Source organism: Grampus griseus, assembly GCF_964374135.1.
Source record: "Grampus griseus genome assembly, chromosome: 18".
Lineage (NCBI taxonomy): Eukaryota > Metazoa > Chordata > Mammalia > Artiodactyla > Delphinidae > Grampus > Grampus griseus.
In genome coordinates, this window is record NC_139012.1 from 2,388,205 (window position 1) to 2,412,886 (window position 24,682).

At 52.4% G+C, this 24,682-nt stretch overlaps 1 long non-coding RNA gene across 1 annotated transcript; it reads left to right on the plus strand.

Moving 5' to 3' along the window:
• Positions 1-8,413: 8,413 nt before the first annotated feature.
• Positions 8,414-22,223, plus strand: LOC309836027. The gene is made up of 4 exons (XR_014298085.1): positions 8,414-8,654; positions 12,030-12,131; positions 13,001-13,096; positions 22,008-22,223. It is a non-coding gene; the product is annotated as an uncharacterized lncRNA (long non-coding RNA).
• Positions 22,224-24,682: the final 2,459 nt, after the last annotated feature.

Below are 24,682 nucleotides of genomic sequence, written 5' to 3' on the forward strand. Positions count from 1 at the left end.
ATTATAATAGCAAGCATCACTTCTGTTTTAAAACAATTGATTATATGGCTGTTGCCAAATTATGGACCCACTGGACATTTTCATAAGTGACAACAACTGCAAATGTGCTTTGAGAGCTGTATTTAATTGATGAATCTGGTGACCTACAGGCATACTGTCCAGTGGTTGAAGGGTAGCAGAACATGCCACTTACGGAGAAGGATTATTTTGAGCTGAAGACGATCAAGAATCCGCAGATGCAGGAAGAGCTCTCCGGCCTCTCCTTAAGTCCCTAAAGTCAGGGCATAAATCTTCCTCTGTGAAGGTAACTCTCTCCCCCATACCAGGAAGAGGACAGCACTCTTATCGTGGGAGGTAGAGAATCATACTGGAGACTTCACCATAAAAACCCTTATCTAGGGACCTCCCCGGTGGTCCCGTGGTTACGACTTTGCCTTCCAATGCAGGGGGTGTGGGTTTGATCTCTTGTCGGGGAGCTAAGATCCTACATGCCTCACAGCCAAAAAAACAAAACATAAAAAAGCAGCAATATTGTAACACATTCAATAAAGATTTTAAAAATGGTCCACATCCAAAAAAATCTTAAAACGAACAAGCCGTCATCTTCCATTCATTCCGCCCTGTACCAATATTTCCCAGTTGCTTCTCCATGATTTATCATCCCCTGATGTCCAAACGCCCTTTCCTTTGTTAAAATGGTATCTAAGCCCCCAAGGCTAACTGCTTCCCTGAGTATTGCTCCTTTTCTGTGGACTCCCGTGCACATAAATATTGATAAAAATTGCATACCTTTCCTCCTGTTAGTCTGTCTTTTGATAGTTCAGTTTGCAGGTCTTAGTGACATTTCCTAAGAGGGTTGAGGAAACGTTTTTTCCTCCCCAACAGTTTTGGCATGGGCTGGGACTTCTCCGTCACTCTGTAGGCGGTCCCTGAGGTCGTGGGACATCTGAAAAACCTGGCAAAGTAAGAATCCCGGATTCCTGCTCAGAGTCTGGTCGAGTGTGGGTGACAAGAGCCACCCTTTGTCTTTTCCTTTCCAAATCTGAATCAGAAGGAGAACACGTCTGTGGTAATTAGTCCTTGGAGTGTAATGTCTTATGAATTCGGGTTTCAGCACTCTTGTTGTTATTGCTATTTTCCCTCCCAAGGAGAGCCATCGTTTTCCTTAGTCTCTGTCTTTTGTGTCGTTTGTCGTAAGAAGGAGAATCATAGGGAAGGACACAGACATAGGTCCTGGAAGCAGGCTCACAGGCCAGCGAGTTTACGGTTTTCGCCACACCAGCACCTGTTTGGATAGACTTTGCTGCGATTCACAAGCAGAAGCAGCTTCTCCTTCCCTCTCGTTTAGTGTATTGAGAGCTCGGCTGGAATCCCGCGAGAGGACGCTCTCTCTGGTTTTCCACCTGCGGGGGGGCACAGGCCGTCAGGGCTGCCCCTGCAGCAGATGAGCCATCAGCTGGGCCTCAGGACGCCGGGCGCACAGCAGCAATTTCTGTCCGACGGTGCCCGCTCTCAGGGGTGTTCATCTAAACTCAGTTCTCAGCCCTGGTCGCCTTGTTGCCTCTTCCCTCCTTCCCTTGTCAGCCCTGCAAGTACCATCTCAGTGCTGCTGGCCCAGCATCACAGACTAGCTGGCCCGTCTCACTTCTGTGGCCGACCAGAGACAGGCGATTTCACAAACACCATTCTCACTGCCTGTCCTGAAATAAAGAAGGTCGCTCTTTGGGAGGGACCTGGATCATGGGGCCTGCATCTCCTGCAGCCTCTGTGAGGACACCTCTTGCGTCCAGGATTAAGCCATCAGAAGGCTCGCTGGTTTTGAGTCCCATTTTGGAACAGGTATCTCTGGAGGTCTTAAATTATCAATGGCTAGAGGACATACTTGGAATTGGAAAAGCTTTTATATTTAAAAAGATTTTTTAGTGACAGCTTGCCCTAAAACAAATGTTCTATTGGTCCCTATGGCTCAGACTGAAAGAAGAACACACACACAAAAAAGCCTTAGCGCTGGGCTTCCCCGGTGGCACAGTGGTTAAGAATCCTCCTGCCAATGCAGGGGACACGGGTTCGAGTCCTGGTCCGGGAAGATCCCACGTGCCGCGGAGCGGCTGGGCCCGTGAGCCATGGCCGCTGAGCCTGCGCGTCCAGAGCCTGTGCTCCGCAACGGGAGAGGCCACAACAGTGAGAGGGCTGCGTACTGCAAAAAAAAAAAAAAAAGTGATGCTTAGTCTTCCTTCGGTTATATTTATACGGATAAAAGTTTGTTTCAGAAATTGTGTGAAGTTCCTAGAAATTTGTCAATATCCTTGCTTTCCATGGTATGTCCTAATATAATGTTATCAGTCATTCCAGTTATCTTAACATGTTGTACTCCGCAGGAACAACCAGATTACCTTGTCAATTGCAAACTCTCATCACATCTCTAACTGTGGTCGTTTTAAGCCTTTTGTCATTCACAGGCCGCTAGTTTTGACTCTGATATTTTCCCAAATGCTCTTGCAATCAACTACAGGCCAAAGTTCTTCATCTTGAACAAAAAAGCACCATCCTTTAGACTTGTGGGAAGGACAGGTACTCTGGGAGTACAGGCTCCTAGGGACCTTTGCTTAAATAACTTTAAGATCATACCATTGGACTGGGTAAAAATCTTCAGAACTAATGGAGAATCTGACAGATTCATAAAACTGCTAACCCAAGATCAAGCAGAACAAGAATCAATTACGTGGGACTAAATGAATCGATGAACAGTGGTTATGATTTTTATGGCTTTTTTTGTTTGAAACTGCAGGTTCTTTAATGTTTTGTTTTTCCAGATTTAAGGAAACCTTTTCCTCTTGTCTCTTAAGCTATCTATACCTTACAGTAATTTGATGAAGTATACCTTTGTGAAGAGAGTTGAATCATTTATCTTTTCTTTCTACCTGATCTCTCCAGAATTTGAAACTCTTCGTGGGTATTCTTATTTTCATGGCAATCTGGTTATTTGCATAAGGTCAGCAAGAATGTGTTCTCCTGGGACTTCCCTGGTGGTCCAGTGGTTAAGACTCTGAGCTTCCAATGCAGGGGCCGTGGGTTCCATCCCTTGTTGGGGAACTAAGATCCCACCTGCTGCCTGGCATGACCAAAAAGTATTTTTTAAATTAAGAAAGAAAGAATCTGTTCTCCTTGTAACAGGACACAGTAGGAATTACTGGTTATATTACAAAGCACTGACTGGATGTAGTATTTGAGAATGTACACTGTAGTGTAAGTGACTGACATTAAGCTTTTTTGATTGTAATGTAAGCGCATGACACTGAGATTTTCATTGCCAAGGCATCCACTTCAAAGACATTCATCTCAAATAAACATATTACCAGCCATATGACACAGTCACTAGCTAAACAACTAGATAAGGGGCCAGGCCATCCCGCCCATCAAGTGTCCCTACTAAAAAGTCCCGCGTAACCTGGATAGCTGACCATGTGAGTGACCTGCTTCTCCCGTCCTGTGTCCTGATTCCTATGTTTCAATTCACCAAGAAAGAGTGAACTCAGGAAACCCCAAGCACTCCACCCTTGGACCCTAACAAAGGCAGAGCCCCGGGTTCACATGTGCTCAGTCTCTCTCCCTTTCTACCCACAACCTCACTGCGCGGTCCTAGGGGGACCACGTGTGGCCATGTACCCACCAGGACCTGCGAGCAATAAACTTTGTCTTTTTAAAGTTCCTTCATGGATTCTGCTGAAGTGCATCTTGCGATCATAATAAGAACCACAAGGACCGGTCCAGCTGCAACATCGGTTCCAGTCGGGAAACCATCTGTGGGGTCCTTGCCACAGGTAATATGGGCTCAGGTGAGCGCCCCAGGCACTTCTAGCCAAGAGCGTCACTTTCAGTACGCTGAGACTGATGCAAGCTATACACGCGATCAGATGTAGCCGGACGGCTCTAAGGGACTGAGGCTCATTTTATGGAGCCAATACAGATCCTTGGAAAACAAGCCTTGTGAGTTTCTTACAGGGTTTCCAGCAACTTTACCAGGTGAGTCACTTCCTCGCAGGCCCAGGAAACTCAGAAGGTTTGGAGGACATCTAGAAGAAAGGATTCACCCAAATTATAGATATTGCAGGCAAAACTGGATGGTGACCCTTGGCTTCGCTTGCTAGCCTCAAGAGACTTTTAACAGTCCAATCGGAGATCCCTTGTGAAAAGTTCCAGGGAGGTAAACTCAAAATCCCTGTTCTTGCTGTATTTCTGCAAGGAATCGGGCCAATTTTAATGAGACTAGTCTTATCTTGCAAACAAATTAGCCTTCCTTTGATTTTCTTTGATAGACACGGGGGTGATTATAGAAAGAAAAATTATGTTTCAGTGGAAAACTATAGCACACCCCTGTGGGTATTAACTTCTATTACTTTACTGTCTTTAAGGTTTTGTTACCTACCTGTAAACTGGACTAAACACATATATAAAATCACTATGCTGTACACCTTAAACTTATACAACGTTCTATGTCAGTTATATCTCGACAGAGCTGGAAAAAATAAAAACTGGACTGGATCCCAAATTCCTCTCATTTCCTCCGATATCTGGCTACAACTTTCCAAACTAATGCTTCCAATTTTTTCCCATCCCTCAAACTTGAATCACTAAAATAAAAACGGCCCTTTTCCTAAAGCTCCGCCAGCTGAAGCTGGACCATTTGATAAAAACTTCAGAGAATTCACCACAGCAGCTCACGTGTGGACAACCTCCATGCCTGTTTCTCTGGGGGCCACTCAGTTCAAGTTCGCCAGAGTATCTGATGACATCATCAGAGACATTCACACTGCAAACCAGGAAAATCTGTCAGGGCTGCCTGCCTTCCCTCCATCTAAAGATGCTTTGAGCCCAACATCTAGAATCTTGTCCAGTGACTGTCCTCTGGACGCGAATTTAAAGCTTATTCTAACCGTTAGCCTTTCTCGGTTTGTTTTGTTTCCACAGACATGCGCAGGGCTGAGGGACTGTGTCATCGTGCAGGGGACAATCTATTCTGGACTATGAGTCTTCTTGGGAAAGTTCCAGATGGGAGAATGATGGGGCTCGGGAAATGCTAACGGCACCATGGCGTTTTGCATAGCTTAAGCTGAGGAATTTGAGGAAAAGGCAGAAGCATTTTTTTTCTGAGCTCCTCTCTACCCTCCCTCCCTGAAACAGGGCCCACCCCATACCCAGAAGAAAGGAGCATCCTCATCTCTGAAGACAAATGGACCCCAAGAAGAATCCCAACGAACAGGACTTGCTGAGTCTCCCTGTTCATGACACTTAACCTCCCACCCCTTGACCTTCCACATTCCTCCACGACTCTCCATTCTTCATCAAACACAGCATGAAAACACTCAGGTCCAACTGTTTCTTCGGACCTTCATTTCCTTGCGAAGGTTTCCATTTCATGTAAAATATATTGAATAAATGTGTATGCTGTCTTTGTCAGTTTAACTTTCAGACCCAAGGGGGTGGAAGAGACCTTTTTCCTCGCCCCCAAGAGCCATAGTAGCATCTTAAAAAGATGGTCTGTGGTCAGAATTTCACTGTGCACATGCATCTTCCAGGGCTCTGGTGAAGATGCAGATTCTGATTCAGGAGATCTGAGCTGGGTCCCAGGCTCTGCATTTCTAACAAGCTTCTAGGTGAGCTGTGGAAATAGCCAAATGATCTCCAGGATTGAAGAAGGAACCAGAACAGGAAACAGGTGTGAGTAGAGGCGATCTCCACTAGATCAAGGCCCCAGCCAGCCTCCCATCTCCTTCCCAGTTACAGACCCTGAGCACAACTCTCTGTCACCCCATACAGCCAGGGCAGGACCAGGCTCGCTTCCTGCCGTGATGTCACACACCCTGGACATTCCACAGTGTCCTGGAGACCACGCGGGAGAATCTGAGGGGACCTCAGGAGAGCGTCCTCCTTCCGCAGCTGGAGGAACATGGCGGCTAATACAGGAGTGGCCGTCTTCGTCCTGCTGCTTTGCTGCGGGCAGGGAGCTGAGTTCCAGCCAATAAACATGACCACGGGTACAGTCACGGGCGTTGCTGTGGGTGGGAGAACACGGGTGCCTCCCTGGGCTGAGTCAGGCGGGCCATGGCCTTCTCCTGGGGTCCCTCCCCTTCATGCCTCCCCAGATTTACTGTTTGTTGCTGGGGGAATGGAGCAAGTTGAAGCGTTGTTCTATATTTGAAGCTTTTTTCAGATCCGATACTCCATGGGAGAGTAGCATACATTATATATTTTAACTTTTAATTATGGAAAATTTCTAGCTCACCCAAAAGTGGGGGAATCGTGGAAACTCCATCACCCGGTTTCAATCGTATACGTTTTGCCATCTTGTTTTACACACACACACACACACACACACACACACAAACACACACACACTTTAGTTGTTACTGGAGTATTTTAGCATCGTCCAAGATGTCTTATGATTTTATGCAAACGCCTTCTTGCTAAGATGAAGGCATTTTTCTCTTACATACCTACAGTGTCATTGAAACACTAACGAAATTAACAAAACCCCCGTGCAGGGCTAGTACTGGCCCACACTCAGGCCTCCCCCCAGGTCTCAGAATGTCCTTTACAGGCGGCTGGTTCGAACCCCACCCAAGCAGGCCCCACCTGGCTCCGGCTGCTGTGTCCTGACCTCTGAGTTGAGGAAGGGGACAGTGGACGCGCCCCCCTTGCTGGGATGTGACTCGCTGGCCGAGGAGCCCGCAGGTGCAGACAGGGGTGGGGCCCCCCGACCCCCTCTTCCTGGCAGGAGGCTGCAAGCCCGGGCCCCCTGCTCCCCCCTCCCCTTCCTGCCCCCCTCAGAGGTCACCAAGGGCGAGCTCGAGGAAAGGGGTCCCGACAGACCCCCGGCCCAGCTCCCAGGCCGGACGAGCAGGCCCTGGAGAGTCAGCACAGGGCCCATGCGGCTCCCCTGAGAGCAGGACGTGGCCCAGGCCGGGCCCAGAGTTACCAGGGGGGCGGGCCAGCCCAGCCTGGGTCTGGAGGTCACCTTGCCTGACCTCATCACAAAGAAGCTACTGCTTCCAGCTGCTTTCCTGCAAGAAACTTTGAGTTTTGAGGCGCCGACCAAGGACGGCATCCTCTGGGTGCTGGGGTGTCGAAGGTTCTGTGACAGGTGGGGGCGTGCGGTCACCCCACACCGCTGGGTTCCCCCGGCTGCCCGTTCCTTTCACGACTGTCGGGCCCCCGGTGCCCGCGGGAGCTGCTCCCACACAGGCTTGACCCAAGCGCTCCTGACGCAGCCCCAAGTCGGTCCGTCTCCTCGTGCAGACAGAGACGTCCGCAGGTGACCGTCAAGGGCTTCCCAGCTCGGTTATCCTAACGCGGGCACAGGGCGGGTGGAAAACTGAGAATGTCAGGGGGAGGAGGCGTCAACAGGCACCACACGGCGAGGCGGCTACGCTTGACAGTGCGCTCCGCAAACCGGCCGAGACCACAGAACGTAAATATTCTGCTTGCGCTCGCTGGCTGGCTGGCACAATGGCTCCGCTATAATTGGGGACAGACACAAAATGAGAAGAATATTTTTAACAAAGTGCTTGCACGAGCAGCTGTGCCCGTTCGTAATGACTCGTTAGTGTCGCAGCCAAAGAGGACTGTACTTTTGTTTGCTGCGTTTACGGAGGTCAGCACACTGGGAAGCCATTGTCATCACAGCACGGCCCTCTTTATGCCGGTTTCCTGTGTTGTTCGAAGCCGCGGGCGCGCAGATGAGCCGATCGGTATGCAGATTGCCCATCATTAAAACTTGGAAAATCAGCGTCGTCACTGCTTTAGTGCTGGAACTTGAGCGCCTGCAGGCGCCACCTGAACGCTCTGTGCGCCCCGAAGGGACGGGGGCCCTGCCCGGCCGGCCCCTGGGGGCGGCTGCCTGCTCTCTGCTCTCCGCAGGGGCTGGAGGAAGGGGCTGACCCTGACCTTGAATGCAGGACCTGGAGCCGGACACCCAGCCCTAAGAAGAGGGGGAGGAGCCCTGGGCGGTGCTGCCGGGGGGCCGGCACTCAGTCCCCGCCCACTGCCCGGCCCGCGAGGCTGCTTCAGGTCGGCCAGGCCGGGAAAGCCGGCGGCCAGGAGCCCAGGGGCCCCACGGAGGACTGGCTTCCGGCGGTCAGCTCCCCCAGGGGACTCGGACCGCCCGGAATCGCTCGCTTACGGAAGAGGAGCCGGCGGGGCCAGTGCCTCTGCCCCCCGTCCAGAGAGGCACAGGGCAGGTGGCCGTGACGGTGTCCCTTCCGCACGTCACATCCTCAGCCCGCCGGTCATACGGGAGCCGCGTGGGCTTTTTACGGAAGGACGTGCGGGTCCCTCTTCACCCGCCCGGCGCTCCTTCCCCCCGCGAGGGGCGGCGCCAGTGAGCGCGGCCCGGGAGCGCGGGTGTCACCTCCAGCGCCCGGCGCGCCACCCGTCCTCACCCCTCCCTCCCGGCGGGCCCCGAGTCCCAGGAGCCCCGTGCAGGGCCCCTCCCCCTCGAGCAGGTGGTCGGCCCCTCAAAAGGCAGTCGGCCGACGGACAAGTCAGTGCAAATTCAGGGAACGTTGTTAAACTATTGGGTTTTTTCCCCCCAGTTTCAGGCACTGAACAGCCAGCAAATTTAAGAAATCTGGATGACGATGTGGATACAGGATTTGGTAAGGAGGCTCCTCTTATCACACATCCGGTCCATGCCTGGAGGGGGTGGGTGACCGTCGGTGGGTGTGTCCCAGATAAGCTGGGGCAGCCGCACAAGGTGGAGCCAGGTGACTTGGTTTGAGGCTAGGATCACGTTCCCACGGCCCGCGCAGGCCTGAGCTGCGGCGGAGTGAGACCCCCTTCAGGATGCTGCTGGTTAGGACGCGCAGCTCTGGGGCCGGACGGTGGTCAGCTGAGCTCTCGGGGAGAATCCGGCTCCACCAGGTCAGGGAGTGGCTGGGAAGAGGACTCACACTTGCCCGGCGGGTCTGACAGTTACTGTAGCGGAGAATTAGAGTCCGACACCAGCACCCGCTCCGTCCGGGCGACCCACCACCCAGAGCCCCAGACAACCTTTGGGAAAAGGTCAGAAACAATGGAGTCACCGGGATTTCTGATGACTTTCTGGGCTCAGCAAGCTAACCCTGCAGGGGAACTGCAGCCCCTGCCCCGCCCTCACATCCCAGGCAGAAAGTGGAGAGCCTTGGAAGTGAGAAATCCTTGTGTCTGGGAATAAGCCAAGGGGACCCACATGAGAACAGCAGAGGTGCTGATTCAGAGCTCGCTGCGCAGCGCCAGCCACCGTCACTGGCGTGTGGCAGAGACTCAGGCAGATGGGGCAGGGAGAGCTCATGGTGGGAAAGGGGGTTCAGGGGTGTCCTGGGGGATGTGCTGGGGGGACAGCTCAGGGGTGTCCTGGGGGAGGGGCTGGGGGGACAGCTCAGGGGTGTCCTGGGAGATGTGCTGGGGGGACAGCTCAGGGGTGTTCTGGGGGAGGTGCTGGGGGGACAGCTCAGGGGTGTCCTGGGGGAGGGGCTGGGGGGACAGCTCAGGGGTGTCCTGGGGGAGGGGCTAGGGGGACAGCTCAGGGGTGTCCTGGGGGAGGGGCTGGGGGGACAGCTCAGGGGTGTCCTGGCGGAGGGGCTGGGGGGACAGCTCAGGGGTGTCCTGGGGGAGGTGCTGGGGGGGACAGCTCAGGGGTGTCCTGGGGGAGGGGCTGGGGGGACAGCTCAGGGGTGTCCTGGGGGAGGTGCTGACCAGAAGCGGCTCCGTGTGATGGGTTAGGGGAGCACGTCTGACTCTCTCGCATCCTGAGTTGGAAGCAGGGAGGAGCACGGGAAGCCATCAGTCACTGATGAGGCCCGGCCGGCCGTCAGGGGGGCGCCGATCCCTGCGGGTGGGTGTTTGGTCTCCAGCGTCAGCTTCCTGTGATGTCTGGGTGGCCAGCTGGCTGCCCTGCAGGGCGCTCACGCAGCGGCCAGAGTGTTTTCTATGTTATGTAGGTCATCGTCCGATTGCATGTTCAATATCTCATTTCTCAAAAAGGAAAATTTTAAGTAGAAAAGGACAAGGTTTAAAACCACAGAGCTTTCTCACCTTGCACACCTGGTCGGCTCATGTCTACCTGAGGGTTCTTCCAGCTACGATTATACTCACAACTTACAGAGGTGTGGAAGTTTCCGGCAGCTTTTGGTCTTGGTTTGCCCACCTTTGGGGCGTCCCCAGCCCCCAGCCCTGAGGGTGACTTCGGCCCCTCTCACCCGAGGTTGTCCCTGCCCGCCGGCAGGGAGTGTGTCCTGCTGCAGCTGGGCTGTCACCACCCGCTCCGGGGACCTCTCAGGATGTCTGCGGGTCATGGCGCGGTGTCCCCGGAGGCCACCCCAGCGTCCTGCGCGTCACACTGACCGCAGGAGGCCTCGCTTCTCTGCGCTGGTCGGCCGAGCCCTGTCCCCTGCCTGGCCGCCGCGCCAGCCCCGGGTAGGGGCCCTGTGACAGCCGGAGGTCTGTGCACACCTCATCCTGCCCTCACAGACGGCTGGATGCCTCGCGACAGAGACCAGGGACCAGGGCTGGGCCGTCCCTGACCCTCCAGCACCTGGACCGTGTCTGGTACACAGTAGGTGCTCAGTAAATGCTTGTGGTTCCCTTGAGTGTCCACTCTTCCCCATGACCCCCGGTCTAGCCTGACGCCATGACGTTTTCGGGACTTAGCGGTGGTCCTTCTGCACAGTAGCTCCCAGCAAAGGGGCCGAGGCCGGCTCGAGGTGGGGGAGGTACTGCAGAGCAGCTGCAGCGTCCGCTCGAGCAGAGCCCGGGGGTGGGGGGATGGGGGGTGGGGAACCCAACCCCGCCCCGCGGGGTCCTTTCCTGTGTCCCCAGCAGCCCCACCACGAGGCCGCGCCCCTCAGGTCGCCCTGGCCGGCCCTCCAGCTTGTGCCCCGGGGTCCCGGGGGGCGTCCACAGCTCCAGACATCAGGGCCGCCGCCAGGTCGTCGGAAAGAAGCAGGGCTGCAGGTCCAGACGCTCCGCACATCCTGTACCCCCCACCCCGGCTGCAGGGGTCCCAGAGCGCCCCTGGGTGCACACAGCCAGGCCCTGGCCAGGCTCAGGCTCTCTGGGGAGGGAGCCACAGAACTGGGAGAGCCTGGCCCCGTGTGTGGGGCGAAGTCTCTGCTTCCTGTGGTGCTTGCGGGCTTCTCCCCTTTCCGTGTGTCTCCACGTGAGCTGGAACCGGGGCACCAGCTGACAGCTTCAACTTGGCTGGGACTGAGGGGCTCCCGGGACTTGGGACTTTCACGCTGAACCAGGAAAATCAGGGCTTGAGTCAATACAAACCCAGCGCGTGGATGGCCGGTCACGTGACCACCGGGCTCACAGCTGGGGCTCAGCGCTGCCATGTATTCATTTAGCCTCAACCCCATCCCAGTCCATGTTAAGTGCTCCCTACATGTCCTGCTTCATTTGAACCTCGTAAAAGTCCCGATGAGATAAGCACAGACCCCATTTTACAGACGTGAAAACCCAAGGTTCAAGAGAAACATGTGTAAGAGCACAGCCAGTGAGAGCAGAACCAGAGTGTGGTCCGGGGCTGCCCGACACACAGTCCAGGACGCCTATGTTAGAAGCTCCCTGGCAGAGGTCAGAGGATGTACAGGAAGGAAACCCTGCGCATCAGGTAGAAATCAGGAAAGATGCTCGTGCCTGCCTGCCGGGGGATGGCTAGAGGGAGGAGTCTCAGAGAGGGGACAGACGGCAGCAGGGGCAGGAAGGAGAATTACGACGCCGCCCGGGCCGGGTTTCCAGCATCGTATCTCCGGGGGCCTGTTTCTTGTCCAGGGTACCTGGATGATCTCAGGTTTTCAGAACTTATTTAGGGAGGCGGTGGTCTCCCCACCGAGACAAGGTTCTTTAGAAACCAGGTCCATCTCCACGGAGCTCCTTGAGTCCCTGGTCCAGTCCAGCATTCGCCGCCTGCCTTAGGTCTGCGTAGAGCTGAAGCATGTAGGTAGGGTCTTGCATTGCTGGTTTAACTGTCCTTGTGTGCTTTTTCCAAGATGAAATTCTGGTCCAAGAGATGTTGGAGCCAAATAAATCATCATTTCTTCAAACACAAAGACTCCCACCAACGTCGACAAAGACTCCGACAAAGAAAAAAAGCAAGTACACATTTCTTAAAGCCTAATTACATGTGTTCCTAGAGGTCTGTGGTACATATGCACAATCCCATCATGGTCGCATTCTTTGAGGCCAGCTACTTCTGGGGCAAAAGCAGATGGAGATGTGGATGAAACAGTCGTCCCAAACATCTGCTGTAATCTCCCCTAGACTGGGGAGGTCACACCTAGACAGGCAGAGACAAGTCCCTTTATCCCGGCTGGTCTCTGGGTGCACGTGCAAGAAGGGCCTCGTGCTTGGGATGCAGGTGGGGTTTAGCCACTGTGGGAACCCGGGACGTACGGAAATAGGAGCTTTCGACCACCCAGCGCATTTGATGCTCACCTAAACCTCTGAGAGCAGGGCAGTGACTACGACCCCATCCGACAGGGGATAAAAGTAAGGTCTGGAAGAGGACTGGCCCGAGGCCCCAGAGCTAGTAGTGAACAAAACAATGTGCTTTCCCAAAGTGCAGCTTCATGTGGTCCAAATGCATACAGATAAGTCAAATAGCACCCTGAGACCCAAGACGGAGCATTTGACCCTCGCTCAGGAGAGAGCAGCATGGCAGAAATCTACACGCAGCGCGTGAAAACACATTCAGCAGCAGGGACGTTCAGCATTTTCTTGAAATTTTACATCCAGATGGAAGTTCCAATAGCTCATGGAACATCTGCTAAACAGCTGGGTTCAAGGAGGTCAGATGAAGCCTGACTGTTTACATACTAGGTGGCCAGAGCGCGTTTTCAGCAGAAGTTGAAAACTGTGTTAGCATCCCGAGCTAATGCTTTAAAGTACAGTATGGATGAAAACGTTCGCGGGAGTGTACATTTATGTTTTCCCTCATTTTTTTCCATGCTGTTCATCAAAGAAGCCCGTATTAAAATTAATTATCGGACTGACACTAAGACGATGCAACATGAAGATCAATTCTCTGCCAGGAAAGAAAATGAACTCTTCTTTAATGGTAAATGCAGCCGGGCAGGTCCCCCCGGCCCCGAGCTCAGACGAGGTGGGAAGACAGGAGGATGCAGGCAGAGACGCCTCCCTCACTGGGGATGAACACATGATTAGAGAGCGAGCTTGCTTCCCCCGGGTCGGGCAGATTTCCCGCCTCTGTCGGGGCTCAGGGACCCAAGCCTCCACTTCCTGCCTGTGGGTCTGACCCAGGACCACTGGACAGACATACTGTCCCGCAGGCAGGTGGACGCCCCAGCCGAGGAGGGTGCTGCAGTTCTGCCCGTTCCTCCCCAGACTTTTACTCCGGTCATTGCTCCTCCCTGGAGTGGGCGGGACAGGGAGAGCCCAGAGTGTCCTCCAGGGGTGCCCCCAAGGAATGGGAAAAGCGTCTCCCCAACCAATGAACTTGCTGGAATAAAGACCAGGGAGCCAAGGCTCTGAGGCTGCAGTGCCAGCATCCTGCGGGATAACAGAGCTTCCCTTTGCCCCGAAGACCAAGCACAGGAAAGGGGGCACGGCACAGCTCCTGGGGCTCCCGGCTGGGTCCCGAGCTGGGCCATGGAGGCGAGACCAGGTCACGGGGGAGGGGAGCTGGCTCAGCTTCTCATTCCCGGGCCCCCCCGAGCTTCTCCGTCGGCAGGGCCCAGGAGCCTGCGTTTCAGTCTGTTCCCCAGTCTCTCCAGTGAGCCAGCCTCTGGTGTTTGGAAGATTGGGCAGGAATAGGGTTCCAGTTCCAGCTAATATTCCTAACACCTCTGGGTGCGTCCCGCTCCGTTACTTCTGCAAAGAGCCTGATGGGTATAAATTAACAGCTGGGTGTCTTTGGTGGTGGGCCCACACTGGGAGAGGTTACAGGGTGAGTCAGGTCCGGCTGCGAGCTGGACTGGCCTGGGGACACAGCGTCTCTGCATCACACGCATCGAATTCATTGAAGAAGTGGGAGGAAGTGAGGACGGACCTAACGTCCCGGGACAGGCTGAGATCAAGTCGAGGGAGGGGTTGAGTCGGGGTCAGGAGTGAGGGGGAGAGCCTGCATCAGAGGAAGCGCAGGCCCGCCAGGGTCCTCAGAGCGACCATGAACTTCCCAAACCCGTCGCGCGGTGCGGACGGCTGCAGAGGGGACCACACCCCCGCTGTGTTCGTCCCTGGTCGCCCCTCAATCCTGAGACCGACCTGAGGGCCTGGGGGCCCCCCCACCCTGTGCAGCTCCTTGAGCTGCTGGGACCACAGTAGATTCATCCAGACCCTGGAGCGAGCAAACAGCGCGTGCATGTAGTGGCCACTTGCAAGGTGCAGGTGATGGATTTAGAAGCACACAGGCAGCGCTGGTGATTCCCCATCACGCAGGCAGAGCCGTCCCTTAGCCACTGCCCCTCCTCTTTGTAAGCCATGTCCTGCCCCCCTGCCCAAAGCTGCAGGACGTGAGGAAAGGTGTCAGGAGAGCAAAGTCCTGCATTGGTGGAGGGCAGATCAAGGTTGCCCGAACATTGTGTTCGTGGCGGCATTTTCATCTTCATCGTTTAGACTATTTTAAGCGCGATTCAGCTAGTGAAGGTCTCCTACATTAGCAAGAGCTTGGGTGTGGTGAAAGTAGACAGCGCCTCTCCCAGCTAGAGAATAAAATGATTCAGTTGTATCCTGAATTTTTCAGGTGGAGAAGAGGAGGCACTGCTCAGTGAGGGATTACCCTGTATCCGTAGCGGGTATAGGTAGACGGGGAACTGACCCCCAGGCAGGACAGGAGATGGTGCAAAGAGGTAGTTGGAGGTTTGCAAGGGGAGATAAAAGCCTTATTAGCATTTTAGTTTGGTCACAGTAGAAGCCTGGTTGGAGAGCTCCAAGAAGGGCGCGGTGACACTGGGCAGGAGGTGTGGGTGACCCTTGGGTGCAGGTGAGGTCTCCGAGGCTCATGGAAGAGCCCCCTGGCTGGAGCGGAAGCAGCAGGAAATTGCTGAGCAGGATGGAGGGCTGTCACCCTCAGCAGAGATTATGATGGTGCATCTGAGCAAAGGTATTTATTTGCAGAGTGCTCTCGGCGACAGGCAGATTGTCTCCAGCTATTTATAAATGGAAGTGGGCTGCTGCTGTGCGTGCGCCCATAATCCCGAGTGTACAGACACGCGCGGCAGCGTGTCTGGGGAACAATAGCGTGGGTAAAACGAGGACAATGTGAGCATTTAAAACAGTGTCCACTGTGAAATCATTTTAGACATAAAAAACCTGCAAATGTGCACAGAGAGCTTCCTGTGCTCCCTTTACATGGCATCCCCTGCTGTGAACATCTTAAGCAACTCAGATACAATCACGAAAACCAGGACATTACCATCAATGTGATGCTATCGAATAACCTACAGACCTGATTCAAATTTTGCCAATTATCTTACTAATTTTTTTTTTTTTTTTTTTTTTTTTTACTGCTCCAGGATCCATCCAGGATTCCACATTGCATTTACCTCTCACGTCCCTTTAGCCTCCTCCAATCTGGGAAGTTCCCTAGTCTATCTTTGCCCTTCATGACCTTGAAGGGAACTGGCTAGTTCTTTCGTAGAATCTCTTTCAATTTGAGTCTCTCTGAAATTTCCCCAAGACTAGATCCAGGTTACACATTTTGGTCAAGAATGTTAAAGATGTGATGCAGACATATCTCATTACCAGGGATGTTCACTTCATCACTTGTTTAAGGTGGCGAATACCAGGTTTCTCCATAATGAAATTAATATTTTTTGCGTTTGTAAATAATTTGTATCTTGTGGCGAGATACTTTCAGACTGTGAAAATATCTTATTTCTCATCCTATTTTCACCTATTTAGCATCCTTTCCTTCTTACCTGCAAAAATTATCCCTGTAGTATTTGCCAAAAGGTGATTTTCTGTTGTCATCTCTCCTTCTACATTTATTGGTTAGAATTCTATTGTAAGGAAGAACTGTTTTTTCTCCTCCCTTTATTTACTTGTTTATTCCATTGTGTGTTTACATCAGTGTGAACTTACTGATAGTTGATACTGATAGTGGGTAACAAACCACTAATATTTAGTCTCTCGGACTCTCAGATTTGGTTCTTGGGGGCTTGGCATGCTGCCATCGCTTCTGAGTACTTTCTAGCTTTCTGGCAACACAAGAAACTCCAGGCCCCTCCCTCACTTTCCCTGGCCCAGCCCTGGGACCAGCCATGTCTCCAAAGAGCACTGGTCTCTTGTATTGGAGAATGGTAGTTAGAAGTCAAGATCTGGGGCTGGGAGTGTTCACTGCTCCTGGTGTGTCATCGTTTCCAGGCCCTTCCAACGGACAGAGCCAGGAAGATTTCTGTGCGTACAGATCCATCTATCCTACATCCATCTGTTCAGATGAGCCCGCTGACCCCAGGCCTGTACCACCGGGCAATTCTGAGCTTCATCCTCTCCTTTGAACTGAGCCAGAAACCTGGCTCTCAGATGTCACAAGAGCTGACCCCCTTGCTCAGTCCTAGAATCACAGGAAATAGTTGCTGACTTCCTAGCGTATACCCACCCCTGTGAAAAACAAATTTCCTATCAGACAAGAGCTGTGTACAGACTTTTGTTCCCAGCCTTACAGTATACCGTCATGCACTGCTTTCCAAAGTTCCTTACTGGTTCCTTTCTTCCCATCCCCTTCCATGCGGTTCTCTTATTTACCTATAATGTTCCATCTGGGGTTTGTATTCCATTTTGGGTCCCTCTCCATCATGGTTGATCTCACTTATTTATTCTGGAGTGTGTGAAACGTGACACTGGTTCTAACAGAAAACGTAGGACACTGGGAAGTCTCGCTCCACCCCGCCCCCTGCTTTCCACCCGTCCCCTCCTGCCTCCTGTAGTTAAGCAGCCTCACTCCTTCCTGGCTTGTCCTTCCTGTATTGTCTTGGACACAAATGAGCAGGTGCATGAAAATGCTCCTTTTTGGGTACAAGCTTATTCTGTTTACTGTTTTATATTGTATGTTTTCTTTTTTAATTGAAATACAGTTGACATGCAATATTATGTTAGTTTCAAGTGTATTACATAGTGATTTGACATTTGAGTACATTATGAAACAATCATCAGGACAAGTCTATTAACCATCTGTCCCTAAACAGTTATTACAGTATTATTGACCATATCCCTTATGCTGCATATTACAGCCCTGTGGCTTATTTATTTTATAACGAGGGGTTTGTGCCCCTTAATCCCCTATTTTGCCATCCTCCACACCCCTCTCCTATGGCAACCCCCCATTTGTCCTCTGTATCTATGAGTCTATTTTCATTCTGTTTTGTTTTTTAGATTCGACATATAAATGACATCATAAAGTACTTGTTTTTCTCAGTCTGACTTACTTCACTTAGCATAATACCATCATAGCATATATCTTCTTATCCAGTGTTTTTTAAGCCACTTTATTGAGCTATGATCATGTATGTTTTCTCATAACCTCTCCTTTCTTACATGAAAGGTAGCACACTGTAGATATTTTGTACTTTCCTTCTTTTAACCTAACAATATATACTGTAAAGCGCTCCATGTTAGTTTGTAGAAAGCGTCCTCATGATTTTTTTTTACAGTCGCATAGCTCCCCACTGTGTGGATGTTAATACAGTTTATTCAACCATCCCGCTGTGCATGGGCTTTCAGCTTATTTCCAATATTTTGCAAACAGTGTCGAGATGGATAACTGAGGCGTGTGTGTTTTCATTTTGTTGGAATGGTATCTTCAGGATAGATAGCGACAGTGGATTGCTGAGTCAAAAGATGAGTGTAGTGCGTGTGTGGTTGTGTCTGAACCACCAAACAGCCCACAGGAGGCTGTGCCGGTTTGTGTCCCCACCAGCAACATATGCGAGAACCTATTTCCCCACAGCCTGGGCTGCAGAGTAAATCATCAGACATTTCCATCTCTGCCAACCTGACAGGTGAGAAATGGTACTTCGGAGTTGTTTAAATTCACATTTCTCTAAGTATAAATGAGTGGGAACATCTCATGTTCATGGGTCATTTTTATATATTTTTGTGAATTATCCGTTGACATCTTTTTCTCATTCTTCTATACCTTCGTTTTTAAGAATTCTTTATACATGAGGGATATTGGTCTCTGTCTGTGATGTACGTTGCAAACATTTTCTCCCAGTTGGTCAATTGTCTTTTGATGTTGCCTGAAAGTTTATAAACACAGGCTTGGGGGGGGGGTTATGGCTTGAATTGGTCCTTTCAGCATGTTCTGGTCAAGCTGGGAAACATAGCTTTAGAGCCCTGGCATTGACACTGCTGAGACACTTGGTAGAAACAAATGCAAAACTACTTTGAAGAAACAGCCTCAACCAAGCTACACGTGGTTTCCTCAGCCAAAAGCACCGCCAGAGATGAGCTTATAATTCACATACATGTAAGGAGGCAGTGCACCACGGGGTAGAGTAAAAATAGCAGGTTCAGACAGGAAACTCAGGTAATGGAACAACTTCACAGTGTAGAATGAGCATGCTTCGGAACTTTTTCTTACTTTGAGGTTACAGAAAGCTACCAAGAACACTGTTCCCATCCTAACAATGTGCTGTTTGTGACAACAAGGTGATATTTTCCTGGTCCCTATATGTCGGGTATCAAACCTAGACATTGTTAATATTATGTTGTTTTGATTTAATCCTCTGGAGAACCATTGATGTTTTTATTTTAGCCATCATTCCACCTGATTAGGTTCACATGGTATATTTTGTCTTGCCGTGCGTGGGTGGTGGTTCAATCTGTCACTTTTTTATTTTTTTGGCCCCGTAGCATGCGGGGTCTTAGTTCCCCAACCAGGGATTGAACCCGTGCTCCCTGCAGTGGAAGCTCGGAGTCTTAACCATTGGATCACCAGGGAAGTCCCACAAATCTTTCACTTCTCAAAGTGTTTGCTCTGGTGGTTTGAGTGTCTTGTGTATATACAAGTTCGAGGATGAGGCTGGGACTTGCGGGGTTCCGTACATAGAATTAGGAAATCCACTTTTCCTGCGTTCTCCCCTCCTGAATTCCCTCAGGCACTCTCTGCTCCCAGGGACTCCTAGCCTGTTTCCTACGGCCAGGATGATGGATTTCTATCTGAGTTTTGGTTCTCATGACACAGCATCTCACCACCACTGAGGCTGAGCCTTGGGGCAAAGCCAGGAGAGAAACAAACACAGACACATGAAATTCATCCCGTCATGGGTAATGTTTCCACACCTGCTCTCTTCTCCAAAGCCTCAGGTCGTTCCTATGTGAACTCTGCGGAGGTTTCGGTTGTGATCGTTGGGAGAGATGACACAGACCTTACACAGGACTTAGAGCACCAAGAGGATACCTAATTCCCACTTGGGCTTTTTTAAAGTTTCATGAAATGCAGACCTTCCAGCCATGAGAAAGTGCCAACAGAATGGAGCCTGAGCTACATAGTGTCACCTCCCCTGGGGACCTTTTACCTGCAGTTACTGCTTGACCACCTCCTACTTCCTCCCACAGCCCAAGTCAGCTTTTTGGTTTTTTTGCGGTACGCGGGCCTCTCACTGCTGTGGCCTCTCCCGTTGCGGAGCACAGGCTCCGGACGCGCAGGCTCAGCGGCCATGGCTCACGGGCCCAGCCGCTCCGCGGCACGTGGGATCTTCCCGGACCAGGGCACGAACCCGCGTTCCCCTGCATCGGCAGGCGGACTCTCAACCACTGCGCCACCAGGGAAGCCCTGTGTGTAATTCTTGATCTTGATCATTGTGCTTAATTTTTCCTACAGAAGAGGACCAAGAAATACTTTATCAGATTAAAAGCCTAGCAGCTCTGGAAAAAATCACTGCAAGTCTTCAGAAGGCTTTAGGTAAAGGGAACTGGGGGCCACCCGGCGATGGATAAGTGTGGAGGACGAGTCCTTGTGCTGGGATTCTCTTCCCTGTTGAGAAGGGACATAAGGCGTCCACTCGAGGGCCCCGCGTGCCCTGAGAGCAGCTCTGGAGGAGCAGGCCGCGCCGTCCCGGGGGCACCAGCGTGGGCGCGCAGGGGTCTCCTGGCCCACCACGTGCGCGTTGCAGGAGTCCTGGGGCACCTGCGGGCATCGCCTCCCTTCCCGCTGAGACGAGCGAGGCCGTGCCTCTTTCCCAGGAAGAACTGGGATGCGGGGCCCCACGACACAGCCACGTGCGGTGGTCTCCTGCCCCCGTGACCGGGCCCAGGGAGGCCCCGTGTGGCCTGTCGGATGCGCCCTCCTCTGCAGGCGCCCCCCACCCCGCCTGGGACCCCGCTTCCCCACCCCCCAGGCCTCTCCAGCTACGACCCCCTCACCGCTGAAGTCGGTCCCCGCATTCCCCCGTGCCTCCTGCCCTGGGCCCACACTTGTCACCGGAGCCTTCCTATCAGCCTCTCCCCTAGGCTGGCCTCCTGTCCCCCCGGCCTCTCCGAGGTAGACTTGGCAGCCGCGTGAAGGCTCCAGGCCACTCCTCCAGCGCACCTGTCACCCGCAACCGGCCTCACCTGACGAGCCCCGAGCACCTGCCTCACGCCAGGCACTGTCTCAGTTCCCGGCGTTTACCACCTCCAAGCCCGACCCAGGGCCCCGCCCTCGCCGAGCTCTCGTCCCAGGGCCTTGGGGAGGCTCAGGGGGCCTCAGCGGCCCAGCCTGTGGGAGCCTCTGGGTCCTGACGCTTCCCATCGGCTGCTCCCCCAGGCCCCCATCATCCTCAGACAGCAGGGCCTCCATCCTGTCCTCGGTTCAACGCCCCTAGGAACGGGGTTCCAGGCTCGGCGCTGGGACCTCCCAGGGGTTCAAGGTGTCGCCAGGCACAGGCCCAGCTGCTCTGAAGTGGGGCCTCCCCGCCTTGGACTTTGGGGCCAGAGCTCGTCTGGGGCGCCCCCCACCTCCCTGCCGGCTCTTTCCCTTCCTGGCTCACTGAACGTCTCCCCTCAGCCCACGCGCCCCACTTCCCTCCATGCAAACACGTCCGGGTCACCTGGGGCTCTGTCCTGCGTCTTTTTTTTTATTTTTGGGCAGGGGTAGGAGTTTATTAATTAATTTATTTATTTTTGCTGTGTTGGGTCTTCGTTTCTGTGAGAGGGCTTTCTCTAGTTGTGGCAAGCGGGGGCCACTCTTCATGGCGGCGCGCGGGCCTCTCACTATCGTGGCCTCTCTTGTTGCGGAGCGCAGGCTCCAGATGCGCAGGCTCAGTAGTTGTGGCTCGCAGGCCTAGTTGCTCCACGGCATGTGGGATCCTCCCAGACCAGGGCTCGAACCCATGTCCCCTGCATTGGCAGGCAGATTCTCAACCACTGCGCCACCAGGGAAGCCCTGTCTTACACCTTTAACATCCTCTGAGCCCGACCAGGGTGACGCCCAGCACCTTAAACTCAGAACTCCCCGGCCGGCCTCCTTCCCCCACTGGATGCCCACCTCTCCCGTGTCCTTCCAGTCCCCTGGCTCCTCTGGGGAAACTGAGAAGGACTCACTAAGGTGCTGTTCTGACTCCCAGCTGGTGGGGCTGGGTAACAGTTGAGAGTGCAGGATTTAGAGCGCCCCAAGCTGGGTTCAAATCTCCATCGGGCCCCCAGTGAGTTCTGTGACCTTGGGGTAACCTTGGGCACATCCTAAGGCACAGCATCTTCGTCCTCAAAGTGAGGTATTCAGAGCACCCGTCTCATTGGGGTGCAGGGGATTGAACGAGGTGATGTTAGCTGAGTGCTGAGCCCACGGTCTGCACACATACCCGCCCACCCGGACCTGTGGGATGGCCACACCTCAAGCGGCCCTAGGAAGGCATTTGTTCTGAGTCAAGGACCACAAAAGAGGGGATCAGCGCTGCCCCTGGTCCCGCACTCCCCAGCCTCACTGGGGCTCACAGGGGTGAGTGAACCGTGGGAGCCTATGCAGGGAGGCAATGCAGGCTCATAGGGACACCTAGAATTTCTCAAGAAAATCTCCTCTTTCCAAACAGGAAATTCTCTCCAGCAAAGAAGAAAGAAGTGTAAAAGTTTGTTCGAGGGAGGCAAAAACCACAAGGGGATGCAGAACCTAGCCTGAGAAACCAGGACTGCTCACTCACCCGCCGCCTCCAGGCAGAAAAACAAAATAGAATTACTAACCGTTCTGTGTGAAGGAGAATCGTTTTATTCAAGGAGTGCCAAATAAAATGAACCTATTTAACTATTAAGTTAGAGGCAGTGTGTTTTTTTTCCTTAAACAAAAAAAGAAATTAAAATCTAATTGAGCCTGAATAATGTGTCCAAAGTTTCTATTGTCTACCAGGACGAGCTCTGAGAAAAACAACCTCAGAGGTTGTGCAGTCGCCAGTGTCCTCCAGAGAAACAGAACCAACAGGATGTGCATATAAATACAGAAAGAGTGATTGTACAATAATTGTGAAGAATTGCGTCACGTGATTACGGAGGCCGACCAGTCCTGAGAGCTGCAGTTGGCCATCTGGACCCAAGAGAACAGATGGTGCGGTTCCAGTCTGAGTCTGAAGCCTGACAGTCTGGAGACCCAGGAAGAGCTGATGTTTCAGTTCAAGTCCAAAGGCAGGAAAAGGCTGAGGTCCCAGTTGGAAGGCCATCTGGCAAGAGGAGTTCCCTCTTACTTGGGGAAGGGTCAGACTTTTGTTCTGTTCAGGCCTTCAACTGCTCAGATCAGGCCCACCTACATCGGGGAGGGCAATCTGCTTTACTCAGCCCACTGATTTAAATGTGAATCTCATCCAGAAACAACCTCATAGAAACACCCAGAATAATGTTTGACCAAGTATCTGGGCACCCTGTGGTCCAGTCAAGTGGACACATAAAATTAACTATCACGTCTGTCCGATCTGTCCGTGAAGAACCAGAGCCTATGAAGTCCTGCCAGCCATCCCTTCCATGCCCCCTCCTGCCGCAGCATCGTGCAAGGCACACAAGCACGTGTACAAAGTACGCAGACACACAGAGTACGTTCCATTGCTCTGTGAAGGCTCAGAAAGCGCACACTGGGCTTCTGTCGTGAGGAGCTGAACCAGCTGTCCAGGGAGCCACGTGGTTTGGCCCTCACAGAGGCGGGGCTGACATCCTACCTCCCCGTGGCCGCGTGGCCACGGTCCGACCCTGAGGGTGCTTAAGTATTTTGCACCTGATCCCTGAGTGAAACCAAGATCTCTACAGAGAAGAAAGCCTTCCAATCCCCAGGAATGACCCACTTTCAAGTAATTTTCACTGCACTGGAATTCTGGTTTATCAGAATGACGTTGGCTGTGGCACAGAGAGATGGACGTGCTCTAGGGGCTGGCCCTGACTTTGCACCATCAGTGTTTTAGCTGCAGAGGATTTGGCCCACCAGCATTTTCTGGGAGAAGATGAAAAATTTCGTTCAGCAACTGTCAGCATGTCTTCCATGGCTTCTTATCCAAACTGGTTCTGGTTGTGGATGAGCTCAGCACATGGAGGTGAGCAGGCTGGAAAGTGATATTTGGGTTAAAATGTGAGATTGCCCCCATTTCTCCAGAGAGGTGGGTCTGGAGAAGGTCGTGAATCCTGCCTTAGAAACAACCAAGGAGAGAGAACTTCTGTTCTGAGGTGCAGACCTGGCAATGGATTGGTGTTTGTTCTAAAACCCCACTTATAAAGGCAGCTGGAGATTGGATCAAACTAAACCATCTTATTTGTAATTGCCGGCTGTGCACACTTCTCAGGACAGACAAAATCCTTCTCCCCTCGTTCCCTGATGTCACCAATATGACTGTAAAATAGAGGACTGGGGGATTGGAATCAGAGAATGAGGCCTTTAATCCAACCCCGAGACCCCAGACGAGGAAGCTGAGGCGCAGAGAGGTCCTAAGACTCGCGAGTCACCAAGTAACTCGGTGGCCGAGCAGGAAACAAATAGCTCTGATTTCCAGCCTCTCCTATTTCTATGGCATCATTCTGCAGCTCCCTATCAATAAATGGATGTTTCAGAGTCGTTACTTCTGTTTTTTTTTCTACTTGACTCTAGTATTAGTTTGCTTGGGCTGCCATAACAATGTACCACTGATGGGGTGCCTTAAACCACAGAAATTTATTGTCTCCCAGCCTGCAGTCTGGAAGTCCAAGATCAAGGGCAGCATTGGTTCCTCCTGAGGCCTCTCTCCTTGGCGTGCAGACAGCCGTCTTCTCCCTGTGTCCTCACAAGGTGTTTCCTCTGTGTGTGTCCAAATCTCTTCTTAGAGGACACCAGTCAGAATGCATTAGGGCCCACCCTAATGGCCTCATTTTTAACTTACTCATCCTTTTAAGAGCCCATCTTTGGATATAGCCATATTCTGAGTTCCTGGGTGTTAGGGCTTCAACATGTGAATTTCGAGGGGACACAGTTCTGCCCAGAATGCCTCGCCAACAGTCTTAGAGTATTTTGTGAATTGTTTCCATGCACACAATGCCATTGAACCCTCACCACAGTGCTTGAGAGGGAGGTGTCACCTCCACTTGAGACGTTAAGTGACATCATCACATGGCCTGTGGTGGACACAATACCTTAGCAGGCCTTCTAATCCAGAGGCCAGGGTCTTCTCACTAAATGTTCTAAAATCATGACCATCGCTCTTTGCCAATCAGGATGTATAGATGTAATCAATTTATACAGCCCTGCTGTCCCCAGGTAAGACGA